A 27,100-nucleotide genomic window follows, 5' to 3' on the forward strand; every position below is an offset into this window, starting at 1 on the left:
GGATAAATATTATTATACATTTGTCTAAACTCAAAGAATTTTTCAGGTAGCCTGTAATTATTGAGGTATGACATCAAGAATGAACCCTAATTTATAGTATGGACTTGGGATAATTATGATATGTCAATGTAGGTTCATCAGTTTTAACAAATGTACCACCCTGATGAGGAATATTCATAATGGAGAAGGCTATGCAAGCGTGGGGGCAGGGAGTATATAGGAAATCCCTGTATCTTTTACTCAATATTCCTATGAACTTAAAATTGCTGTAAAAAATAAAGTTAAAGTGTATTTGAAAATAATAATATAAAAGACATAAATGTTCATAACAGTATTATTTATAATTGGCCTAAGGTGGATATCCCAAATGTCCTTCAAATGACAAATGAATAAACAAAATGTGGTACATTCATACAATGAAATGTTATTCAGAAATAAAAAGAATGAGTTACTAATACAACCTATGACATGGACAAACCTTGAAAGAAAGTGAAAGAAATTAGGTACAAAAGATCACAAATTGTATTATTTAAATTATATGGAATATCCAGAATAGCCAAATCCATATAACTAGAATGTAGATCAGTAATTTCTAATGACTGAGTAGGGAATGCAGAATGGAAAATGATGGCTAATAAGTACACGGTTTCTTTTTGGGATGGTGAAATTTTGTTTGAATTAAATAGTGGTGGTGGTTACACAACTCTTGAATACCTGAAATCACTGAAGTTCACACTTTAAAAGAGTGAATTTTATGGTATGTAAATTACATCTCATTTTTAAAAATCTAAGAAGGGGAAAAAATGAAGAAAAAAAAGATTCCTCCTTTAAGTAAGTCTTACTCAAGCTTTGTCTCCTCCAGTAAACCAACCCTTATCTTGCCCATATGACATGCCTTCTCCAAGCCCATTTGGACAGGAGTTCATTATCTCAACACAAAGGTTTATGGTGTAGCTTGATCAGAAGTAATACAATTGATCATCTCATGAGATTTTTTTCTAAACCTTTTATTCATTTACTTTAAGTCAAATATTGGTTGGATACATTAGGTATTCTTACATGTCCTTAAGTTGGGGACAAGTAGTCCTGACAATCTTATCACAATGTCATGTAATTTGCTCACTGTCCTTCAAAATGCTGCCATGCTTTTTAATCCTACTGATACTTCAGTGGGTATAAGATTCTGGGGAAGTTTGTATCACCATCTTATGATACTATAGGCGTATATTCAAGGATTAATGATTAGAAACAGATATATGGTAGCTAATATTTTTCTCAAAGAAAGCACCTCTCAAATTTGACACTATTGTCAAATTATTCCACTTTGTTTTTAAGACTCAATAATTACAGACTAGCTGAAAAATTTTCAATGAGAGTTCTACTACCAAGAAGACATACGGGTGAATCACATCTACTTTCTGCCATGAAATGTTTAGTAGAGACCAAACTCTTTCCAAAGGGTCATTTGCAGGACAAAATACAGAAAGACAAACTATGGATGTGTTTGACCACTACTCTGTGCCCTTTTTGCTCAGTCACATTTCTCTTAAATTTCCTTTTAAATAATGTAGGATACATTATCAGTTTTCTGATTATCTCTGTAATGAATAATTTCCCATCAACCAATATTTTATGAATTCCTTGTATGCCATCATATTCAATCAGGTTCTGTATCTTATAAATACAGCTACCATAATACCTCTCATGCCTGTCTTCTTTATTCCATTTATACATCCTACTTTCTGAGTTTAGTTTCTTTTACTCTTTGACCTTATTTGTTGGAAGCACGGAATTTCGAGTCACAAAGGTTTGTATTCTGGCTCTACAATCACTAGGTGTGTGACTTTAAGGAAAACACTTTATTTACTATCACTGCCAGGAATCTTCCTAAAACATCACAGCCCATCACTGTCATCATCAGGAAACTCATATAACTGTGTTTTACTCTTTAAGGAACACATCATCCCAATATTGTACATACTAATATAAATCAGATAAAACTGTGGAAGCTGTAGAAATCATTTTGCAAACCTGTTGTAAGCAATTCGACACTCTAAGAAAATCCTAAGTGAAATAATGCAACCCTGTCATATGTATAGATGAAAAATTGCATATGAGAATATAATAATTTCATCATTTCAGCCATGCACATATAGTTTTATATAGGTAATATACAAACATTATCAAAATATCAAGTGTCAAAATAAAACAATGAAATTATATTGGATCAAATCAAATTAAATGTTTAATTTTAGGAAAAAATATTCCGTAGTATATAAGACTAAACTGCTAATATTTAATCTAATAAAATAGCTTGCCCAATCATTTTACCATGCTTTATTTAAAAAAAAAGGATAGACACTTTATTTCTTCCCTTTCCATATTTTCCTCACTGGTATAAAACAAAATTCTCTATGTTATATACCCTGTTTCATTACCATTGTGATTTTGCTGGGCTTTTAAAAACTCTCACTGTATGGTTTTGAGATCTTAATATCAGATACTGTAAAACTCATCTGTCTGGATTTTGTGTTTAGTCACATATATAAAATATTATTATACTTTATCCAGGGTAGCTGGAGAAAGGAGCTTCTGATGGTTTCTGTCTGCCTTTGAAAGGAAGTCTTAGATGCCACTTTAAATTAAGAGTTGAGGTAGATGTTTTATTATGCTTATTTCACGGATAATAAAACTAAGGCTCTGAGAGAATCAGTGACTTTTCCAGGACCAGACAATGAATCAGTATGAAGGAAATTTGAATTTATTCTTCAGATCTAATGTGATGTACAGCATACTAGGAGCTTTTGCATGTTAATCAGTTCACATTTTAAAACCATATTTAAACAGGTAGAAAGATAATCAAGGATAAATATAATGAGGACTTATAAAATAAAAATAATTACAGCATTAATGCTAATTTTTCAAAATGAAGTAAAGTCACAAAATCGTTAGTTAAACATAAATCCATCTTTTTGTTATTTTCAGCACAAAAGAAGATCAAGGAAAATATAGTTCTTCAGCTTGGGGCATAGCAGTGATGATTTTCTTATTTTATTTATGTTCAAGCTTTTTTCAAAGAGGGATTAAAGCTACTAAATGATGAATTGAATAGAAAACCAGAACACTTTAACTCATCTTTTGCTTTTGTGTAATTTGTCAAGTGAAGTGACCACTGGACTAAAATAGTAGTGCAAACACTAATATAGGAGAAAGTGCCCCAAGATCATGCTCAAGATTGGTCAAGAGATGTAAGGTGAGTAACTAACTGTTTCAAGTCCCTCAGCCGACAAATTTGATGCTAGAACGAAAGACCTAGTAAGCAAGATTTCTTATGGCTGTTGATGACTATTGATTTTTATTGAGAATAGGATAAAAAACTCTGTAAAATTGGTAAACAAAATCTTGATTTTTCACAGTGTATACTAAAAATAAAGTAAATAAACTGGGGATTGTATCATTTAATGTAGATCCTGGAAAATATTCTAGAATCAAGAACTACTAGGCATAAGCTGGGTTGGTATGAATGCATACTATCACATTAACCCATTCATTTCCTTGGGAAATAAATTGGTAGATATAAAAGATCTAACTGTGGTAGTCATCCTTATCAGAAAGGCATTTGATCATATTTCTTATGAGATACTTGTAGCTACAAGAAAATTAAAGGTGAAATGTAACAGCAATTTATTGAATCAGAAATCAATTGGGTGACTTTACCTAAATGTGAATAGAATTGTGATCAACTGGCTAGGTGACTTCTCATGGTTATCTCAAGATTTCATATAAAGATTGTTCTGCCTAATCTATTTTTATAGCTCTTTGGTAACAACAGAGAGGTCATTTATCTAAGTGACAGGTGGCAAACAGCAAATTTGATATATAAACTGATATATGACTTGAATAGTGAATTTGAAATGGTGATGGACTCAAAACCATGCAGTATAAATATACCATCAAGTAAATAAATGTGATGTCATAACTTAAGTCCTAAAAATAGAGGTAGGGCAGTTACAACTCAGACAGTATTAATTTTTTTTCTAACAGTCATAGATGAATGGAAAATATTACCATTGTAAGAGAATAAAGGAATAAGACATTTGAATAAAATGAATAATATGCATCTTCTCCTTTATGAAGAATATAAGTATTCTGCTTGCAACATATATATTTTGAAATAATCAACAGCAGGCAACACACAGGTGACAAGGATTGTGTTAACAACTATGTAATCCAAAGATTTCAGGAAGGAATAAAATAAAGCATAGAAATTCAAGAACTTTAAGAGAGGAACAATGAATGTACAAGTATAAGGACTGCATTTCAAATGAGTTAAGGACCAAACAAGAATATTCCTCTTGTCTTAAGACATCACAATAAAATGAAATATGGTTAATGCCTAAAAACATATCAATTTGAGGAAAGAAAGAGGGAAAGAAACAAAGAAAGAAAGGAAAAAGAAAAAGAAAAAGGAAGAGGAAGAGAGAAAGAAAGAAAGAAAGAAAGAAAGAAAGAAAGAAAGAAAGAAAGAAAGAAAGAAAGAAAGAGAAAGGGAAGGAAGGAAGGAAAGAAAGGAAAGAAGGAAGGAAGGAAAGAAGGAAGGAAGGAAGGGAAGAAAGAAAGAAAGAAAGAAAGAAAAAGAAAAGAAAGAAAGAAAGAAAAAGAAAAAGGAGGAAGGAAGGAAGAAAGGAAGGGAAATAAAGAAAAACAAGAAATCACCTACTAGTTGGCTTAGAGCTATAATATTTCAGGTATCATGAAATGTTTTATACACATTTTTATTTTGTTATTTATTCCTCAAAGCTCGTCCATTTTTATTAAGAAATTAAAAGAAAAATGTAAAAAGGTTGTGTTAGCTTTTCAAGGGCATATGACTTGTAAGTAGCAGAGTTGATCTTGGAATTCTGGTTGTATCAGGTCCCTCTGTGGATTACTATGAGCTAGAACCAGTTCATATTACTCTTTACAGTCAAAATATCCAACATTCTCCCCCCACCAAGCCATATACTGAGGATCAAAGATATGGAATTGATCACAGAAGTTGGCAAGCATTGCCTTTTCCCCTCAATTTGGCACCTACAACCTATAAGAAAGTTGCTTAGTCATGTGATTGAAATTGAACTTAAAGACAAAAGAGATGCATACTGTTCTGAAGAGAAGAGTTAAGTTCAATAATTTACACACATAGTATTTTTACATTCATTGGCTTTCTCTCCCTGCAATCATGGGAGACAGGTTGTCATCTTCTATATAAAGGAATCACAACTATGTTATTTCCCATAGATTCAACTAATTAGATATAGAATTGTGACCACTACTTAATTCATTTGAAAATCAGTTACATGCCTTTTCACTTATATACAGGACAATTTTATACATTTATTAATAAGATATATTTAGTATATTTATGAATTACATTATAATGTACACAAAAGAAACAGAAAAAATAAAACTACAAATGAAGCACAGTTTTGACACAATAAGATTAAACTTGTTCTCAACATAATTGCCCCTGAGAGAGAGAGAGAGAGAGAGAGAGAGAGAGAGAGAGATTTTTTTTTCTTTTGGAGATAAAGTTTTACTCCCATCACCAAGCTGAAGTGCCACGGAATGATTTTGGCTCACTGCAACCTCTACCTCCCAGGCTCAAGTGATTCTCCTGCCTCAGCCCGCCAAGTAACTGGGACTGCAGGTGTGCTCCACTAGGCCCAGCTATTTTGTTTGTTCGTTCGTTTGTTTTTGGTAGAGACAGGGTTTCACCACATAGCCCACACTGATCTCAAACTCCTAGGCTCAAAGGATCAGCCCACTTCGGCCTCCCAAAATTCTGGGACTACAAGTGTGAGCCACCATGACTGGCCTGCACTTGATATATTTCAAAATGGTTTTCTAGTTTATTTGAAATAGGATGTTCTGAATGTTTTCCTAAATTGCTTTTGTCATCCTGATATTCTTTCTTCAAATTCTGTGGTTTTTATGAGCACACGATGGTTGTCAAATGTTACCTATTTTAGGCATATGGCATATCATTGAGGTCGAAGTTTACTGAGTTCAATACTGGGTCAATTTTTGAGTATTATTATCTTGTCATCACAAATACCAATTGAAGAACAAAGAAAAGATACTCCAAAGGTCTAAATAATGAATTGAGTAGAAGAATGCTTTGGAATCCAAATCATAACTTCCTTGGTACAGTATCACAGTACTAATTGTTACATGTGTGTCATGTTAAGGAGAAAAAAAATTCTAACAAATAAAGTATATTAACTGTCAATGTAGTGTTTGTATCAACTGCCGTAAGAAATAGTTAATTTTACTTAAAGCACTTTAGCAAAAAGTGAATTTTGCTAAAAATCAAAGATAATTATCTATGATGAAAATAGGAATAATGATGTTAAAAAACAAAGCTCATTTCCGCCAAAGTGGTGTTCAGCTAGTTCAGCCAGAAGTTAATTTTATAGAAATATATATTTCTGAGTAGTTTATAAATTATATATGAAAACATATCTGGAAAGGGATATGATGTTGAAATCATAATATTCAAAACAATTATCCACCATGGCAATCTAATAATTGATTCTAGAGACAAGAAATACAGACCTCTATACTTGCAATAATTTCTTACTCTGCTTTATTCCACCTTTCTTGTACTTCTCTATTGCCTCTGAAAAGACTAAAGAGACCAAATATTCCACAAAAAATATAAAGTAGATAATAATACCACTCCTGCTTTTTAGATAAATTAAATAGAAATATTAAGCAACTTGGCCTATTGTTGTATTTTGAGTAATATCAGTGCCCCATATTGAAATCTGATGAAGTAATTCTAAAGGTTGACCAGTTTTTGGTTTGTAAAAGAAAAAAACATAAATTCTAAAAAATCTGAAACAAATAAAAGTGTCCTGTGCCTAGAATACTCTAATAGTGAAAATTAGGTTGACTCACAGAAAGAGTAAGATGGTCTCAGAATTTTGTATGCGACGAAAAAACTATTGTGCATTCATTAGAAAGGAAACAAGCTTCCAAGAGTGAAATTGGATCAACTTTTAATATAGCACATACACTCACACATGAGTACAAGGTTTTGATTTTTAAAATAAAATGGAAAACACAAAAGAAAAAAGGGTTGTGTGTGGATGAGGGCTTTCATCTGAAAACCATGCTATCTCCATGAGAGAAAAAGGAAGGAAGATTTATTTGAGAGATGGTTGAGAGTTCTAAAAACGTACTTAAGTCTGCATGAAAGTGCAGGAAAACCATAGACGGTAATCAAAACAGATCATTAGATGAAATATTCCTAGGCTTTACTACTTCAGGAAAAGTGATAACATAATAGGACATTTAAAATGTCTTTGAAGTCATGACTGTTCGAGTTTATACTGCCAATTCATGCTCATTCCATATTATTGTCTGGTGAGACAATATAATGGTAAATCGAACATGATTTGAGATCATGAATAAGAGAGAGAATATGTTTATTCTTAATGTAACCTAAAGACAAGGTCAAGTTCATTGAAGTTTGGACTCTGTTGGTCCTTGTTAAAATTGTCTGGGAACAAGATATTTATAATTCAAAAATTCATTTATAATTATGTTGAGGAATTGAACTTATCATCATTTAAATTCTTGTGAATACAAGAGAGGAGTTAATGAGATTGTGTAAGTGAACTTTCAAAGATATAAGCAGGATTTTGGAAACTTGGATAACTTGTATTCCACAAAGAGAAAGAAATATGGTTGAGAAAATACCTGACGGTTTATCACATGAAGTTTAGAGAAACACCAGAAGTGAATGATAAATTATGAATTTCAATATTCTATCCACTTGGATCCAGCCTATGAATGCCTTGTATTTGGCATCATAGGGAGTAAAGAAAACAGGCCAGTTAGAGGGCTGCTTCAGTATTTTTTTTTTAACTCTTTATTTTTCCTTTTGCTACTGTCTTCTTTTTTAACTTTTAGGTTCAGGGGTACGTGTGCAGGTTTGTTATGTAGGTAAACTTGTATTATAAGGGTTTTTTGTACAGATTATTTCATCACCCAGATATTAAGCCTAGTATCCATTTTTTTTTCTGCTCCTCTCCCTCTTTCCACCCTCCACCCTGAAGTAGGCCCCAGTGTCTGTTGTTCCCTTCTTTGTGTTTGTGAGTTCTCATCATTTAGCTCTCACTGCTGAGTGAGAACATGCAGTATTTGGTTTTCTCTTCCTGCATTAGTTTGCTAAGAAAAATAGCCTCCATCTCCATCTACGATACTGCAAATGACATGATCTCATTCTTTATTATGGCTGCATAGTATTCCATAGTGTATAGGTACCACATTTTCTTAATCTAATCTGTCACTGATGGACATTTAGGTTGATTCTATGTCTTTGCTACTGTGAATAGCACTGCAAAGAATTTTTGCATGCATGTGTCTTCATGGCAGAATGATTTATATTCCTCTGGGTATATATCCAGTAATCTGATTGCTGGGTCGAATAGTAGTAAGGATTGCTGAAACTGTGTAATGGCTGATACACAAAAATGTTCATTTTTAAGGGTTGGATATTGAGATTTAACTATTGATCATTTAGGTACATAAGACCTTTCAATGATTCCCCATTAATTCAATTCTAAAATCAATTCACTTTCCATGAAAGATGGTTTATAGCATCTAGATGTTTGGGATTTTATAAATTAGCATAAATATAGAAAATATGAATAACTGATCTGGATAATTCCAAGAAACAAAACTGATTACTCCAGGTGATCAAAGTGATAATGGACAAATAGCATCACATTAAGTTAACAAGCTTCTGCACAGCAAGGGAAACAATCAACAAACTGAAAAAGCAACCCACAGAATGGGAGAACATATCTACATTGTATCCATCTGATAAAGAATTAATAATCAGAATGTATAAGGAGTCCAAGTAACTCCATAGGAAAAAAAAACCTAATAATCTGACTTAAAAATGGGCAAAAGGTATGTACAGGCATTTCTCAAAAGGAGACATACAAATGGCAAATGGGTATATGAAAAGGTGCTCAATATCATTGACTGTCAGAGAAATGCAAATCAAAACTACAATGAAATCACAACTACACTTCCATGTTAGTTAAAATGGCTTTTATGCAAAGGACAGGCAATAATGAATGTTGGTAGGAATGTGGGAAAAAAGGAACACTTGCACACTGCTGGTGGGAATGTAAATTAGTAAATCACTATGGAGAACAGTATGGAGGTTTCTCAAAAAACTAAAAATAGAACTACCACATGATCCAGCAATCTCACTACTAGGTATATACTGTTAAAACAAACTAAATATGGCCTGAAAAGGACTCTGTACTTCCATATTTGAGTCCTTGGTGATAAACTGTAACCCAGCTTAATAGGCAGACAAAATTGAAAACCTAACTTAGTAGTATGCACCTGTAACAATAGGTAACTCTTGGCCAATCCCAGCAGCCATACTTCAACCTTTCATACACCGCTGTGTGTTCAAAGTATGTTCAAATAAGGCATACACCAAGCTGTAACCAATCCAGCTTTTCTGTACCTCACTTCCAATTTTTGTACGTCATTTCCCTTTTTTTGTCTATAAATCTTCTTCCACTATGTGTCTGCTCTGAGTCTCTGTGAATCTGCTGTGATTCTGGGAGATGCCTGATTTGCAAATCATTCATTGCTCAATTAAACGCCTTTAAATTTAATTTGGCTGAAGCTTTTCTTTTATCAGTACTCCCCCAAAAGGAAATCAGTATATCAAAGAGATATCTGCACTCTCATGTTTATTGCAGCACTATTTACAATAGCCAAGGTTTGGAAGCAACTTACTTGTCTGTCAACAGATAAATGAATACTGAAAATGTGGTACATACACACTATAGAGTACTATTCAGTCATAAAAAAAAGAATGGAATCTTGTCATTTGCAACAACATGGATGGAACAGGAGGATACTGTGTTAAGTGAAATTAACCAGGCACATAAAGACAAACCTCACATGTTGTCACTTATTTGTAAGAACTAAAACTTAAAGCAATTGAACTCATGGAGATAGAGAGTAGAATGATGATTACCAGAAGCTAGGAAGGGTGGTGGGTGCGGTGGGGGGAGTGGGGACAGGTAATGAGTACAGAAATACAGTTAGAATGAATTAGACTTAGTATTTGACAGCACAACATGGTGACTAGAGTCAACAATAATTTATTGTACATTTTAAAGTAATTAAAAGAGTATAATTGGAGCATTTGTAACTCAAAGAATTGATAAATGCTTGAGGTGATGGGTACCCCTTTTACCCTTTAAAAAACTTATGCAATTACTCAAGTTTTATAACATAGTTTACTTATAAGTCCAGGAAAGTGAAGCAGCTACTAAGCACTAAATGCCCAGAAGAGCACTTAGAAAGTGTGTTTCTAAAGAATGTATACTTTTTGAAAGAGCAAACATACATGGATATGTAAACTATAAAGTATACCATAATAACAGAATAAGTTTATTTGACAACTACTACAAAAAAAAAACAGAAAGATCCATGTTTGTTCTAAGCAAAGGATAAACTGATCAAAGATAACTCGAGTTTAAAATAGAGAGCCTTGTTTCATCTCTAGTATTATCATAGTGCAATGAAAATTTAATGATCTGGATTCAGAGAATGAAACATTCAAGGCAATAAATTAAAGAAAATATCATAAGCCTGGGACCTGTAGTAGAACTCAGTGGTATACCGACGCATTCTATTTTCTTAACCACACCCCTTTTCCATTAAGTTAATTTGCCTACTGATGAGAGTGTTGCTTGGAGGTGATTATTAATAATCTTTAAATATTTTCTCTCCAAAGGATGTTTTATATTTTAGGAGAATGACTTAACCTTGGATCTCTTCTTTCCAGAAATATTTCCATTCTATGAGAGACCACATGGAGTGGTGTAAAATGTGTCTATTGAATGTAGAGTCAGACAAGTTGTAGCAGATGCTTGTAATTCTATGTTGCCTCTGCATGCATTTTGAATACTGGTTAGCTTTCTTGTGCCAAAGGCAGGGCTCAGTGACCCTTGACACAGTTTCCAGTTCTACCTCACACCCAAAAGACTCAAGATGTGGCCAAAGACACAACTTAAATACATTTCTCTTGCTTAACAGACTGGGCTCCCAGCTTTGCTGCAGCTTCCCTTCAATGGATCATTCTGGCATTTGCTGGTGAACATAAAGTGACCCACAGCCTATTCCAAATAGATACTGCTAGTTGCTAGGCTCTACCCTCACCCCTGTTTACACCCCCATGACCTCCTGTGAATGGCCTCCAGGCATAGAGTGTACCCCCTCAGGGTCTGTAAGTACTAAGAACTCTTCAACTTTCTCATTGTTTGTGAAACATTAAAGCCTGCCAACCAATCTGAACGCTGAAGTTAAGGGCCTCAAAAGAACCCAATGCAGATGGATCCCCTGCTGATGCTCTTCTTTTTTGTGCCTCCACTGGCTGGAGACAGTAGTTACCAAATGAGTTGATAGAGAAATCAAAGACTTTTGTTTAAAAGATAGGTATGTGTTGGGATTGTGGTTAAAAATGTACTGGTCATTTGAGAAGAGCAAAATTGTTAACATATTTGAGATTGATAGGTTCTTGATTTGTGAAAAGATGATAATTACATATAGTTTGTAAATCTGTAGTACAGATAAAAAGACAGAATAATGTGAACAGCTTAATAAGGTGGCCTTCAAGTACTAGCAATATATATCCTTATGTTTCTATCAGGAACAACACTTTTCAATTATTTTAGGAAAAAAAGGATTGTTTTCAAATCTGAATAGTGCATCTTCCACCTCTCAGTTCAGGCAAAGCAGCTCTGCTTTCACTTTTCCCTGAGGAAGAATTTGTAAGTGGCGCATGTCTGAGAAGCATTGATCTTCAGTGTCTTTATACCCTGTGTCGGGGGATGTAGGCAGAATACACTTAATTGTACACATTAACACCTTGCTCTGAAGAGAAATTTAATTTCAACTTCTCTAAGTTTTTGTACTAGTCAGGGTGGGCAAGGTTGTGCTGGAATGGGACACCCAGAGAGTCAGGCTAATGGAAAAGCTATTACTCAGTGTCAATGGCTGTCATGGTGGGAGGCAAAAGGGAACTCGTGCAAATCTTACACAACGAATTAAGTCTTGTGTCTCAGAAGGGAACCCTGTCAATTCCAATTATGATTCTCGGTCTCAGTCAGCCACTAAAAGGCCAGAAAGTACAATCCTATGTTCCCAGAAGACTGAGGGTCAGAAATATTTATCAATCAGGCACATAATTACCATAGTTATGGCTTAATAAACACATGCACGTGTGCGTGCGCACACACACACATACACACTGTGTGTGCTAAGAGCACGTATCAGAAAGCTTATTTATAGAGAAATTTATTTTTTCTTTTCAATTACTGAACTGCATACTATCTCAAGTTCCCATTTTGCCTAGTAGGAAAAAAAAAGAATCAATTAATTATAGGTAAACTCAATCACTTCCAGATTGTGTTACACATTAGAGATTCAAACCGAGCCAAATTAGCATCTTTACCCTCTGTGAGGAAAGACAAAACATGTAGTATGGAAACATGTGGTATGAGACCATGCAATCACACATTGCCTGGCACTTACTACTTGGTTCCTAAGGCCTAGTTGTTCATTTATCATCCACAAAATTGTTGTCATGCTTCTACCATAGAATGGTATAATATCAGGGAGGCAAGGTCCCTTCCCTGTACTATAATCAATGAAAGAAAGTAAAACAGAATTAGCCATGGCCCGGAAAGCAAAATTTAACTGAGGAGACAAGGGAGGAATACATGAAAAGATAACACACAGTTCACAGCCGGTACCTAAAAAATGACTACCAATCATAGAGAGTGCTGGAAATGTGACACTCAAAGTGGTCCACCAAGCTGGGAGGATTTTAGTGGAGGTAAGGAAAAAACTAGATCTTAGTCTACAATGACCAGTAAATTATAACATGCCCATTTATATTAGATTCAAACTTTAATGAAATCTATAATTAATTGTTTACCAATGTTGGGTACTTACGTTAAGCACCTTATGTGCACTGTTTCTTATAATTCTCATAATAATTTTATGAGGTTGGAAAGAATTTTATGCTCATTTGAAAGATATGAGTCACTTAAAGTAGTTTAATAATGAGGTGGTTAGCAAGTGTCAAAGACAGGGTTAATGTTCAGATCTTTTATACTCCAACAACTACACTATTCTTTATTTGCTATGTTCAACATATTTTGTCTCAGTTTGCAAATAATGACAAACTTACACAATCAAATTAATCATAGCATTTGTAAGTGGATTATGACTGGGGGCACTTACCAGACCGCATTGTGCCTTGAGTTTGAGTTCTGACTCCATCCGATAATAGCTGTATGAACACAGCAGGTCATTAATGTAGTGTGTATGTGTCTGTTTTCTCATCTATATAACTGAGATAAAATAATTGCCCTGCTAATCTTACAAGTTTTTTGATCATCAAAATAGCTACTCTACAGAGGACACAATAAAAAATTTTAAAAATATATGATATATATGTTCTAATTTTTAATATATAAAATATACATTATTATCAGAAGGGATTTAGCATTCCACATAGAAAAATGAAATATTAAAACAACAGCATTAGCTTTAAAATGCAATGTTCATGGAATAATTTATGAAGTAATCCATGAACATACCTGGCAAATACGTAAAATGCAAAAAAAAAAAAAAAAAAAAAAAAAAGAAGAAGTCTTTTTAAATTAGTCTGGTAATGTGAGAGTATAATAAAGCAAAATATAATTTCCAGAAGAAAAATTTCAAAGAAAAATGCAGCTTCAAATAGCCAGAGAGAGAAAACAAATCTCAATGTCTCCACCTCCCCTGCCCTCACTTTTCATTGTTAGGGTGCCCAGTGCTCCATAGTTTCCAGGGCAGTTTTTTAAAAGCTGGCTAAATCTTCCATTTTATTAATGCAATGACTAATCCGCCAAGTTTGCCTCTATTTCCTGAAATGAAACAATGATGACAACTTTCTAACTAGCGTATGAGTAAATGTTTGGGTAACCTAAGTCAGTAATGGGCAGGAACTTTCCATTTTAAAGCAATATCTAGAAGGTATTTGTTAAGAGAGGACAAAGAAAAACAGAACAATGGTATAAACCACAGTCAGCTTTAAAATTATATAAGAATGGCTGGGTGCGGTGGCTCACGCCTGTAATCCCAGCACTTTGGGAGGCCAAGGCGGGCAGATCACGAGGTCAGGAGATCGAGACCATCCTGGCTAATATGGTGAAACCCTGTCTCTACTAAAAATACAAAAAATTAGCCGGGTGTGGTAGCGGGCACCTGTAGTCCCAGCTACTCGGGAGGCTGAGGCAGGAGAATAGCATGAACCAAGGAGGCGGAGCTTGCAGTGAGCCGAGACCGCGCCACAGCACTCCAGTCTGGGTGACAGAGCGAGACTCCGTCTCAAAAAAAAAAAAAAAAAAATTATATAAGAAAATGTTTAAAAGCTGTACATTAAGAATAATAGACCCCTATGTGATGGCATGGCTTGCCTATATCAAAATATTTCATGTGACCCATAAATACAAACATCTACTATGTACCCACAAAAGTTAAAGAGGGAAAAAATGACAGCAAACAAAAAAAGAAAAACAGACACATCCTTTCAAAGGCAGATGGATTTCCTCTATATTAATGGCTTTCTAAGTGAATGTCATAAAACACAAATGCAATGCTAGAAAACTGTAGAAGTATCAATGTAGGTGATCTACAACAAACAGAAATAAGAAGCCACAAAGTGCAAAGTTTTGTCATGTTAATTAGTGTAACTCACCATTCCACATAAAGTCAATAAAAATTCAAGACAATTTCTCAAATCTATGCAGGGCATGAGAGTAATCAATGTTCACAGTCCAGCTGTGAGCTAGAAGGATTCAACATTAAGTTTTCTGATAGGAAGATAAGAAGAGACTAAATCTATACGCTTCTCATTACAAATAAGTGCTACCTGACTTTAAAATAAAAGGTCAGTGAATCAGCAGCTAGCTTTAAAATTTCTATTGTCTATGAAACTTACAACTGCTCAAATAAATCCCAAGTCGCTTTCTAAATTATTGTATTAATAAATCGGTAGGTAGGTTTTGAGTATCATCTGTCCAAAAATGTGCTGCTCTTAGCTTGTCTTGTTTCTTCTTCACTTATTTTTCACAGCTATATTTTCACCTTTATTCCCAAGCAGCCCACAGGATCCAAATCTATTTTAGTTTGAAAGTCAAAGACAAAGACAGAATTGTGGTTATCAGCAACCTCAGGTGTGCACATCCTTCGAGTCAGCCCCAGTGACTCTATGCACAATGAGTGATCCCCAGACATCTGCAGCTGAAGCCTTTCCATACAATTTGTTCTTATCTACTCTTTTACACAAGTATAATAGGCCAACTGACTGTGTTTATATTGGATTTCACTGCCACTAACTCATATTTCCCAATCGGACTCGAGGCCCTCAACCTTCAGCCCATGGGATTCACCCTGATATTTTCTAATATCGTGAGCTGAATTCTACTTCCCATAAGCCAGACATTCCTCTCTTAGTTATTTCTCCAGATCATGCCCAGATTATACCAAATGTCTTACCCCAGGAAAAAGAGATCCTATCTTTCTACTACTCTGTCTTGGTAGTCGAAAAGTATCCTAAATCACATGCTGATGAGAACCTAGAAAGTCATCTATCATTGTCTTCACATTGAAGATAATAGCCTGACACCCATCGTCACTGAGATCTTGGCTGAAGTGAAAGGCTGCCATGATTCATTACCAGGATGGTCACACTACAAAGCTCATGTTAATTCTTCTCTTCCTTGAGAGCTTGACAGTGGTAGAATAATAGATAGGTGAAGTGGAGCCGGATTACGAAGAGCTCTGCAAATCATAAAGGAAAGTTTTCACTTTATCCAATATGCCACAAGTTGTGGTTGTTGTTTCCTGAGTTGGAGAAATCCAAATCAAAGTAATGCCTTAACACGGTGAGCATATTCTGGTTTTCTTATGAGATATCTGGCTTTTACTTGTGTCTGGTGTAACTTTTAATTGTTTCTGGCTTAAACTTTCAAGAGATTCTCTCTTTGAACAAGAAAATATTGTCCCCCTATGTTATGAAGTTGATGAATCATAGTCGATTAGTGGGAAGTATATTCATTATCTATAATACCCTAGAAGCAGCCTTTGGCCAAAAGAGTAATGTTTGGTTCTATACACTGTACCTACCATTTCTTGGTTAAGGAAGCATGCTTTTGTTTCACATGTCTCCTCAATTATACCATTCTTCTTAGGAGAGTTCTTGTTCTGAGTGAGTGGAAATAGAAAAAACTTCTTGTTCTAATTTGCCTGAAGGTTAATATTCTTTAATTACTGTACTCTTTCAAAGCACCACTGGCTTTTTCTATAATAACATTTTCCTTTTGTTATAGAAATTTGTGTTTTAGTGATATAACAATTATTTTGTTTTCTGTTGTCCTTTCCTTTTCTGTCTTAGCTTGTAGAATCTTAGAAAGAGAGAGAGAGAGAGAAAGAGAGAAAATAAATGAGTGCCTGTCTCCCTCTGCAGTTTCAAATATAATTAGCTTTAAATAGCTCCTAAAAAAGAAAGTGATGTGTATTTGGATATGCACCCTTGTGTTAGATTCAGATTTAATTACCAATAATTTAGCAATACCTGTATCAGCTCTGAAGATTCTGATGTGCAATGCATAATGCTAAATCTCTTCTATATATAAAGTTAGAGAGACTATATTCTGTCATACATCATGTAATATTCTCTCATAAGAGACAGGATATGCCTCTCAAATAATTGGGATAAAAAGACAAATAGAGATATAGACAGAATCATAACTGGACTTTATTTGGCTACTCCAGCAGTATCTAAGCCTGTCAACACAGTATAGGCTTATCTTTGAAGCAGGGGACAATGGCACTAAAAAGTAATCTGGGCTTATTTGTAAGATATCCCTGGCACAAAGGTAGTGTCAAATAGATACCCTTGCCTTAGTAAAGTGGCATCATCTAAGATAGAGAAAACCACTGTGCAGAGAAACACCTGATTGAGATACCCTGTGCTTTTGATTCTATCATTCTGTGTCCAGGATTATAATTATAACAACAATCAGGTGTGCCATAATAAAATAAAAAGAAAATACATTGGGTACATACATGTGGAGACACCAGTCTTTACTAGACATTTTTTAGGAGTGAATACATAAGGGAAAAAGATGAGCTTATGAAAATACTTATCAATACAAAAGACAGAACATCACATTTAAAATGCTAAAAATGCATAATTTTTACATGGTTTGTTAAACAACTGAGAAGATTTTAGGAATCACACTTTGTGTTTTAGACAAAACTCAAATTCTATAAAAATAAAGATTTTAAAAAACAAGACAAAGAAGGGACAGAAAAACTAAACAAAATATATTAAATAATGACACTTAAGGCATTAGGCATCAGTCAATGAAGGACAGTAAGACAGAAGGAAAGCAGTTAAATTTTACACTTACCGCAGCTAATTGCCTGAAAAAGTTTTCAGGAGCAGTGCAGGATGGGAAAACTCACACAGAGTCCACAGCCTCCCTGGGTTGACAAAATAGAGCCAAAGTCTGGGGAAGCTAAGGAGATTAAAGTAGACAGACAGAAGAACTGGAAAATGAGAGCTGCACAGAGAAAGAATTTCATATACTGCAAAAAACATCTCCTAGAGAATTCAACTAAGTACTGCTCAGTACGTGCATGGGAGAAAATACTCAAAGACTGGGAGAAGAACCATCCAAAAGGATTAGAAGAAAAAATGCCCAGAAACCACACAGTGCCAAAACAGCATCTGTAATCATTATTCAGACCCAAACCATCTTATTTCAGGGGACATTGTGTAGAGTAGAAAGGTCTTGCCTCACCAGCTAGAAAAATATATTAAACCCAGATAAATGCATTTCTTGTCTTGCCTAACAAACTTAAAACCAGACATGAAGGACTCAATGGTTTCTATATAGTGAATGTGTTTCTTTCTCTCTCTCTCTCTCTCTCACCCACACACACATATGCCCCTCAAAATTATTTAAAGAAATATAAAAACATCCAATATCAAACAAGGTAAAATTCATGTCTGAAATTACAGCCATGCAAAAAATCAAGAAGATACAACTCATACTAGTAAATCAAGAAACTGAAACAAACTCAAATGATTATCATAATTGAATTCATAGACAAGAACATTAAAACATTTATTATGACTGTATTTCATACTTTCAAAAATCTAAAAGTCATCTTGAACTTATTCAGTAGAGACAGAAAAGTCATAAGAAAGGTTCAGATCTAAGTCAAAAATTACAAATTACAATCCCTGAGATGAAAAAGACGCAATGTGATTAACACAAGATTAGATATTTGAGAATAAAAGACTAGTAAACTTAAAAATATAGCAATAAATATATCCAAAATAAGAGCCAGAGGAGAAAAAAAAAAACGACTGAGGAAAAATGAACATAACATCATGTACTCTGAAGAATGTGACCATATATATGTTTAAGAGAAAAACTTTAAGCAGCTCAGGGAAAAAAGACATGTTATGTCCAGAAGATCAAAGGTAATAACTCTAGATTTCTCTTAGGAAAGCTAGCTTAGAAGACAGCAGAGTAATGTCTTTAAAAGTACTGAAAGGACAAAAAAGAAACTGTCAACATAGAATTCTATTCCTAGCAAAAATATCATTCAAATATTTAAGTAAAATAGTTTCTCAGACATACGAAGACTAATAATCATCAGCTGTCTTGTGGCATAAACAAATGTTAAAAAAAAAGAAGTACTTCAAGCAGAAGAAAATGAAACTATGTTGAAACCTGGATCTACCTAAAGGAATGAAAAAACACAGAAAGTGTAACTACGTAGATAAATGTAGTGACTTTTATTACTAAAATCTTATTTTAAAAATAAGAAACCATTTAAAATAAACATAATAATACTTTAAGTGTTGTTTCAAACATATATAGAAACAAAATACATGACAATAGCATAAAGGTCTGGTGGGTGGGGAGTAGAAGCACAGTTGACCCTTGAACAACAAGGGTTTAAACTCTGCGGGTCTACTTATACATGGATTTTCTCCCACGTTTGCCACCCCTAGGACAGCATGACTAACCCCTCCTTTTACTCAACCTACTAAACATGAAGAGGACAAAGATGAAGACTTCTATCATGATCCACTCCCACTTAATAAAGAGTAAATATATTTTCTCTTCCTTATAATTTTCCTAATAACATTACCTTTTCTCTAGCTTGGTTTATTGTAAGCATATTGTATCTAACACATATAACATATAGAATAAGTGTTAATCAACTGTTTATATTATCTATAAGGCTTCTGGTGAGTAGTAGGCTATTAGCAGTTAAATTTGGGGGAAGTCAAAAGTTATATTTGGTTTCAGCTACACAGGCGGTCAGCATCCCTAAATCCTACATTATTCAATGGTCAGCTATACATTATTTTAAAGTTCTTACACTCTATGGGAAAAACATAACACTGCTTGAAAGTAGATGGTAAAGAGTTAAAAATGTGTACTAAAAACCTTAAAGTATCCATTAAAATAAAACATCAAAAATAGCAACTAATCAGTCAACAAAAAAGGGAAAAATTGAATAATGTACTCAATACCAAAGAAGAATGAAAAATGAAAAAAAAATAATTGCCTACAGATAGTATAAATAAAAAGCAAATAGCTTGAAGGTAGATTTAAACCCAATCTTATCAATAATAGCGTTAAATTTATGTGGTCTAAAAACTTTAGTTGGAATGCAGAGATTATCAGATTGGATAAAAATAACAAGACTCATATACACTGCTTTTAAAATTATGTTTTTGGCCGGGCGCGGTGGCTCAAGCCTGTAATCCCAGCACTTTGGGAGGCCGAGACGGGCGGATCACGAGGTCAGGAGATCGAGACCATCCTGGCTAACACGGTGAAACCCTGTCTCTACTAAAAAATACAAAAAAACTAGCCGGGTGAGGTGGCGGGCGCCTGTAGTCCCAGCTACTCAGGAGGCTGAGGCAGGAGAATGGCGTGAACCCGGGAGGTGGAGCTTGCAGTGAGCTGAGATCCGGCCACAGCACTCCAGCCTGGGTGACAGAGCGAGACTCCGTCTCAAAAAAAAAAAAAAAAAAAAAAAAAAAAAATTATGTTTTTTAAGTATAAAAACACCAATACAAGTAAAAGGTTGTAAAAAGATATATCATGCAAACGCTGATCAAAAAGAAAGCTAGAGGGACTATATTATTATCAGATAAAGTAGACAGACTTAAGAGCAAAGTCTCTTAATAGGGATAAAAAGGATAATCTTACAATGGCAACAAAGTTAGTTAATCAAGATGATATAACAGTTCTTTCCATTTATGTACTTAGGGAAAGTTTTTAAATACTTGAAGCAAAATCTGATAGAACTGCAAGCAAAAATTCTGTTGTAGACAAATCTTTAGTTATAATTAGAGATTTTAATACTTCTCTCTCATGCCAAATAGTATAAATAGAGATAGAAAATCAAAAAGGATAAAGAAGACTTGAATAACCTATCAACCAACTAGACCAATTTTTTTGTATTTATAGAATATTCCAAACAAGAAGAGCATCAGGATTTACAACTTTTCCAAGTGTACATAAAACATTTACCAAGATAGATCATACTCTGAGTTATCAAAACTTTCTCAATAAATCTGAAAAGATTTAAGCCATTGAAATTATATTTCTGATGACAATGCAATTAAAATAGAAATCATTAACAAAGTATTAATAATTCCCAAATATTTGGAAACTAACACTCTTCTTAATAATCAATGGGTCAAAGGTGAATTCAAAAGTGAAATTTTTTGAAAGCATTTGAATGTAGATCAAAATGAAGGTACGACAAATGAAAATCTGTACTTTGCAGGTAACTCAGTAGTTAGTGGGAGGTTTATAGTACTGAACCCTACATTAGAAAAGAAGAAAGATCTGAGTCAGCTTCCACCTTGGCTCCCACCTTAAGCTACAAAAGCAAACTAAGAAATTAGAAAGAAACTTAAAGCAAAAGAAAACCAAAATAATCAAATGAAAGAAAATAATCAAATTAAATAGAAAATCAACAAAAGACAAAATCAAGTAAGAAAGACAGAGGGCGGCCGGGCGCGGTGGCTCAAGCCTGTAATCCCAGCACTTTGGGAGGCCGAGACTGGCGGATCACGAGGTCAGGAGATAGAGACTATCCTGGCTAACACGGTGAAACCCCGTCTCTACTAAAAAAAAAAAAAATACAAAAAAACTAGACGGGCGAGGTGGCGGGCGCCTGTAGTCCCAGTTACTCGGGAGGCTGAGGCAGGAGAATGGCGTGAACCTGGGAGGCGGAGCTTGCAGTGAGCCGAGATCGCGCCACTGCACTCCAGCTCGGGCGACAGAGTGAGACTACTCATTCCATCGTCACAATACCCTACGGGATAGTGGCGATTATTACCTGACTTTTACAGGTGGGTAAACTGAGGCACGGAAGGGCTGGCTAGGGTAGCTGGGGCCTGAGGGTGGGGGGCTGGGAGGTGGAGGAGCTGGGATTTGAACCCCTGTCTGTCAGCTTAATCACCACGGCTTACCCAATGCACCATCCTGCCTCCCTCTCCACTGGTCCTGTGGGTAGATCCATAGGTTGATTGATTGATTTTCTTCCCCAGAGACTCCAGGTGCAGAAAGGTTCTGGTGCTGGAAGCTTCCTAGAGGACTGGTCTCTATCCCCTTCCCAGAGGTAGGTGAGGCCCAGGGAGGAGACATGAGCTAGCCAGGGAGGGAGGGCTGAACCCACCTGACTCCCCACTCTGGCTCTGCTCTTGGCCACTGCAGGAGCTGTGGCCACAGGCGTGGCCTGGGTCGTCCCGGGGCCTCCCTTGACAGGGCTGCTAGACTGAGCTGCATGGGCCGCCCTGCTGGTCTGGGGATGGTAATGAATGCAGCAAATATTTCACTTGCCCCGTTTCTGGGCCCTGTGCTGAGCGCTCCTCCCTCACAGCAGCCCCAGGGGCATGGGTGTCCTTCTCCCTCCCGGTAGGCAGATCCAGAGCCTGGCCTCTCCGTCGTGTCTCTGCGTGGGCTGCTGTTTCTGCTTGTCCCTGGTGGGGTATTCACCCCTTTTTATTGAGGTAAAATTCACGTAAGTTAAAACTGCCCTTCTTAAAGCGTACAAATTAAGTGGCATTCTGCTCACGATGTTTTGCAATCATCACAGCTCTCTAGTTCCAAAACACTTCCATCGCTCCAAAAGAAGACCCCGTGAAAATGCGGTGCACTCGCTCCCCAGGTGCCCTCCTCCCCCGAGCCCCTGGAAACCTCTGAGCTGCTTTCCGTCTGTATGGGTTTGCCAGTGCTGGGCATTTCATATGAATGGAACCCTAAGCATTTGTCCTCCTGTGCCCTCGAAGTCTGTGCATGTTGTTCCAGTGCTGGAAAAAGAAAAAGAAAGAAAGACAGAGGAAACGCTAGGCACGGTGGACACTCCTATAATCCCAGGTCTTTGGGAACCCGAGGCAGGTGGATCAGGAGTTCAGGAGATTGAGACCATCCTAGCTAACACGGTGAAACGCCGTCTCTACTAAAAATACAAAAAAATTAGCCGGCCGTGGTGGCCTGTAATCCCAGTTCCTCGGGAGGCTGAGGCAGGAGAATTACTTGAACCTGGGAGGCGGAGGTTGCAGTGAGCCGAGATCACGCCATTGCATTCCAGCCTGGGTGACAGAGCAAGACTCTGTCTCACAAGAAAAAAAAAAAAAAAAAAAAAAAAAGCAAGAGGAAAATAGTGAGAGAGAAACAAATGTCAGTAAAATACCACTATATACTTATTAGAATGTTTAAAATATCAAAGACTGATTATGCCAAGTATTATTAAGTATATGGAGCAACTTGAGGTCTTACACACTGCTGATAGGAGTGTCAAATTATGCCAGCACTTAAAATAACAATTGAAGTTTATGAAAAATTTAAACAAATGCCAACCGTATAAGCAAGCCAATGCACCTCTACATATTTACCCAAGAGAAGTAAAGAATATCTTCCCCGTTGCCTGACTTAGCTGCTGAGACCCATTGTGAACGTTGACTGCTCCATGATCAACTAACTTTTATGAGCCAGAAATCTTGACCTAGTCCAAATTTCAAAACCAACCTCCTCATCCTATTATGTGCTTTCACCATGTCCAGTGCCACCTAGTATTTTAGCTGTTCGTGAAAGGAAAACCAGGGCAGATGCACTGCCTTTATGAGTTAGTGCCTGAAGTGGCCTTTCTCTTGTCTACAATACAGTTGCATCTCTTTCAACCCCATTCCCAACCCCACTACAATTTCTCAGTAGTGAACTTTGCTTTCTCAGTAGTGAGCTTTGCTTTCCCTGAGCTTTGCTTTCTCAGTTTTCTCAGTTTAATGAACCACTTATTCACGTCTTTCCAGTTCCCGCCAGCCTCCTTTATTTCCTAATTATAACTGTGTCCTCCTTTTTGGCCAGTGATTCCTTGGACTGGTACAGTAGTGAAAACAAGCAAGTAAAAATAAGCAAGAAAACAAAAACAAGAAAAAGGCAAAAAATGCTTTTCTTCTTGGATCAAAACATCTCATATTTATAACCTGCATGGATAATACCAACTAGGCATAATTCAACAGAGGTCTCCGGTGTAAAAAAATCCTTTTGCTACAAAAGAGGGGAAGTGTGATTGTCTTCAATTCCTCATGTTCTGAGAGCACGTACTGCACTTTAGTGCAAATTAGAAAATTTCCCTGTGCAGGTGGATGATTCCCAAAAAAATACTTGCTCTGAGTGTTCGATGCATCGCAAGTTGACCCAATTCAATTCTATCAAACAGAGCCCAAGCTACCCTGCCTCACCCTAAGCTAAGTACTTCCTAATTACAGTTGAACTTTCATGTGATATCTAGAAATCCAGAATCCAGTGGAATAATGTTCTAAAGTATAAGAGAAGTTATAAAATATGTGTGTGTTCATGTAAAGCAGGCATCTTGAGTTTTCCATTTTCCTCCCCTTTAAATTCTGATTACTTATTGCTCCTTGTGGCAGACTATTTTTGGAAAAGGCACAACAGTTGCTTCATGTTTAAAACTGAACAGGAAAGGTGAGATGTTGACATCAAATTTTTATTTTTCTGTCTACATGTCATTACATATTTATCTAAACCCCTAGGATATATATTTAGGTTCCAAGGGAACCCTAAAGTAAACTCTGGGCTTTGGGTGATAATCATGTGTCAGTATAGGCTCATGGATTGCAACAAGGGTACCACTCTGGTCAGAGGTGTTGAAAATAGGGGAGGCCAGGTGAGGGGGACAGGAGGGATATATGGGAAATCTCTGTTTTTTTATCTCAATTTTGCTGTGAACCTAAAACTCTTCCTAAAAAAATAAAGTTTTTTAAAAATGTTTTAAATTATTCTCATTCAGACCATCTAATTCCTAATAAAAGACAAGCATGGCTGGAAAATGGCATGGAATATGCAGACACACAGGGAGAAAGCATGCATGCTGCAAGTTTCCATGTGTCTACTTGAGAATTTCCAGATGCAAACGAAAAGAGAGAGATTGCAGACTAATCAGATGAACTCGCTTTATTTTACATTTTGACAGTTGCTATGTATTCTTCCCCCCAAAGTAAGAAACCCTCATCAGTGAGAAGTGGGAGGTTGGAAGAAGAGTGATAGAAAAATCCTAGATAACTGACATCAAGTATTCCAATTTATAGTGTTTCAAACTGTTGCAAGCATTTTTCTCTTTTGAGATAGAGCAGACTGAAGACTGATTTCCATCCAAATTTTGAAAAATAAAGCTGATCCTCCAACCGGGTGAGAGAAGAGAGAAAATTCTTGTTTTATAAATGAGAAGGCATGTGACAAATGGAACAGTTCTAACCAGAGATTTTTTTTTTTTGCACTATTTTATATTTGGTATTACAATATGGAAGTGTCTTGTCCTTCACATGCAATTAGTGCCGTGGGAAAGTTGCACTGCAATTTCTACTCACATTCCAGTCTTTGAAGGGACTCAAGACAAATGTGACCCATGTGACTCATTTTACACTGCTGAGAGAAATTGACTGTTCAAAATCCATCCTTCGATTTTAAGAGCCATGATTATAAAATGTCAGACGAAAACAAATATTTGAGAAAGCCTTCCCTAGAAAATGTATCGATAATTGAGAGAAGGAAAAACTCTAAAATCAAATGTCATAATTAAAGTGAATAAAGTACACATTTTAAGCATAATTCATAACTGAATTACAAAAGTAATTGTCCTATTTTTATTGCTTAATCAATTTCCATACTCAAGTACACTAATTCCCACCTTCTTTTTGGTGTGACTTTTTTTTCCCTTCGAGGCAACTTAGTCTTGATGTTTTTTCAAACGTATTCTATTTATCTCATTTATGTGAGCTCACGAAAACATTATTTAGTCTTTCTGCTCCAACAGATATGAAAGAGAAGGAAAGACCAAACAGAGGACCCTTAACGGGAAAACAGTAATCAAAGCAAATAACCAAGGAAAAAAATAAGATATTAATGCTTATGATAATTTAAAAAGTAAATAAAATAATGAAACTAGCAAAAACTCCTCAGCAGAAATTATTCCCAAATTGCTCAATATCAAGGGCTTATACACATTATCGAAATTCATTTAGTCAAAGGGTACATGTAAGCCTTTGGGGTGATGGAAGTGTTTTGTATCTTGATGGTGATGGTGATCTTACAGGCATATTAAACAGTCAATATTCATCAAAGTGTACACTGGATGCAATCTATTACACATAAATTACACCTCAATAACCTTGATTACAATAAGAAAGCAAAACACTTGTTTATGATCCCTAGATAAAAGTTAAGTGCACTGAAAATAAATGAACTATGAGTGATAGTAAATATTCACATTTCACAAAAGTCATTGCTTTAAATGTACACTTACACTCCAATATTTTTCAGTGAGAGGTTTCAAAAATCGTGATATGTAATAAATGTGAGGTATCACAGGCACCATATCCATTTGCAATCACAAGGAAAAGCAGATGTAACAGTTTTTGACTTTTTGTTGTTTCATTTATGTATCAGTCTGTTTTCACACTGCTGATAAAGACATATCCAAGACTGGGAAGAAAAAGAGGTTTAATTGGACAAACAGTTCCACATGGCTGGGGAGGCTTCAGAATCACGGCAGGAGGCGAAAGGCACTTCTTACATGGCAGCAGCAAGAGAAAAATGAGGAAGAAACAAAAGCAGAAACCCCTGATAAACTCATCAGATCTCGTGAGACATATTCACTATCACAAGAATAGCACAGGAAAGACCGGTCCCCATGATTCAATTACCTCCCGGTAGGTCCCTCCTACAACACTTGGGAATTCTAGAAAACACAATTCAAGTTGAGATTTCAGTGGGGACACAGCCAAACCATGTCAATCTACAACTTAGAGTTCCATCCTCTCAGTGCTGGAAAAGTTGGAATGTTTCATATTTTATGGTAGGATAAAGTCTACAGACTGGAAGATAAGACATTGAAGTGCATTAACCATCAAAAACTGTGAAGGAGGCCAGGCGCCATGGCTCACGCCTGTAATCCCAGCACTTTGGGAGGCCGAGGCAGGTGGATCACGAGGTCAGGAGATCGAGACCATCCTGGCTAACACGGTGAAACTCTGTCTCTACTAAAAATACAAAAAATTAACCAGGCGTGGTCGCACACACCTGTAGTCCCAGCTACTTGGGAGGCTGAGGAGGCAGGAGAATCGCTTGAACCCAGGAGGCAGAGGCTGCAGTGAGCTGAGATCACACCGCTGCACTCCAGCCTGGGCGACAGAGCGATACTCCATCTCAAAAAACAAAACGAACAAACAAACAAAAAACTGCGAAGGGTCTGAGAGTTCACCCTTCTCACAAACTAACCAGTTAGCCAGATAAAAGTTTCATGAATGCTGGTAGAAGACACAAAACTCCTGGGTCACAGAAAAATAACAGTTTAGTGCTCATGAAAATAGCAGTAGCCAAAGTATTAG

General features: G+C 36.0%; 2 long non-coding RNA genes across 2 annotated transcripts in view; one reads left to right on the top strand and one right to left on the bottom strand.

The window, feature by feature from the left end:
* LOC139359497 (uncharacterized) overlaps positions 1-25,060 on the top strand; it is a 38,469-nt gene extending 13,409 nt beyond the window's left edge. The window contains exons 2-3 of the long non-coding RNA XR_011615536.1: positions 21,743-21,813; positions 24,839-25,060. This is a non-coding gene — a long non-coding RNA (uncharacterized lncRNA). The remainder of the gene's footprint in view (positions 1-21,742; positions 21,814-24,838) is intronic.
* On the bottom strand, positions 15,411-18,046 carry LOC139359347 (uncharacterized). Its single transcript, XR_011615266.1, has 3 exons — positions 17,559-18,046; positions 16,270-16,347; positions 15,411-15,924 (listed from the first exon to the last, which is right to left on the bottom strand). It is a non-coding gene; the product is annotated as an uncharacterized lncRNA (long non-coding RNA).
* Positions 25,061-27,100: the final 2,040 nt, after the last annotated feature.

This window comes from Macaca nemestrina, chromosome 17 (assembly GCF_043159975.1).
Source record: "Macaca nemestrina isolate mMacNem1 chromosome 17, mMacNem.hap1, whole genome shotgun sequence".
Taxonomy (NCBI): Eukaryota; Metazoa; Chordata; class Mammalia; order Primates; family Cercopithecidae; genus Macaca; species Macaca nemestrina.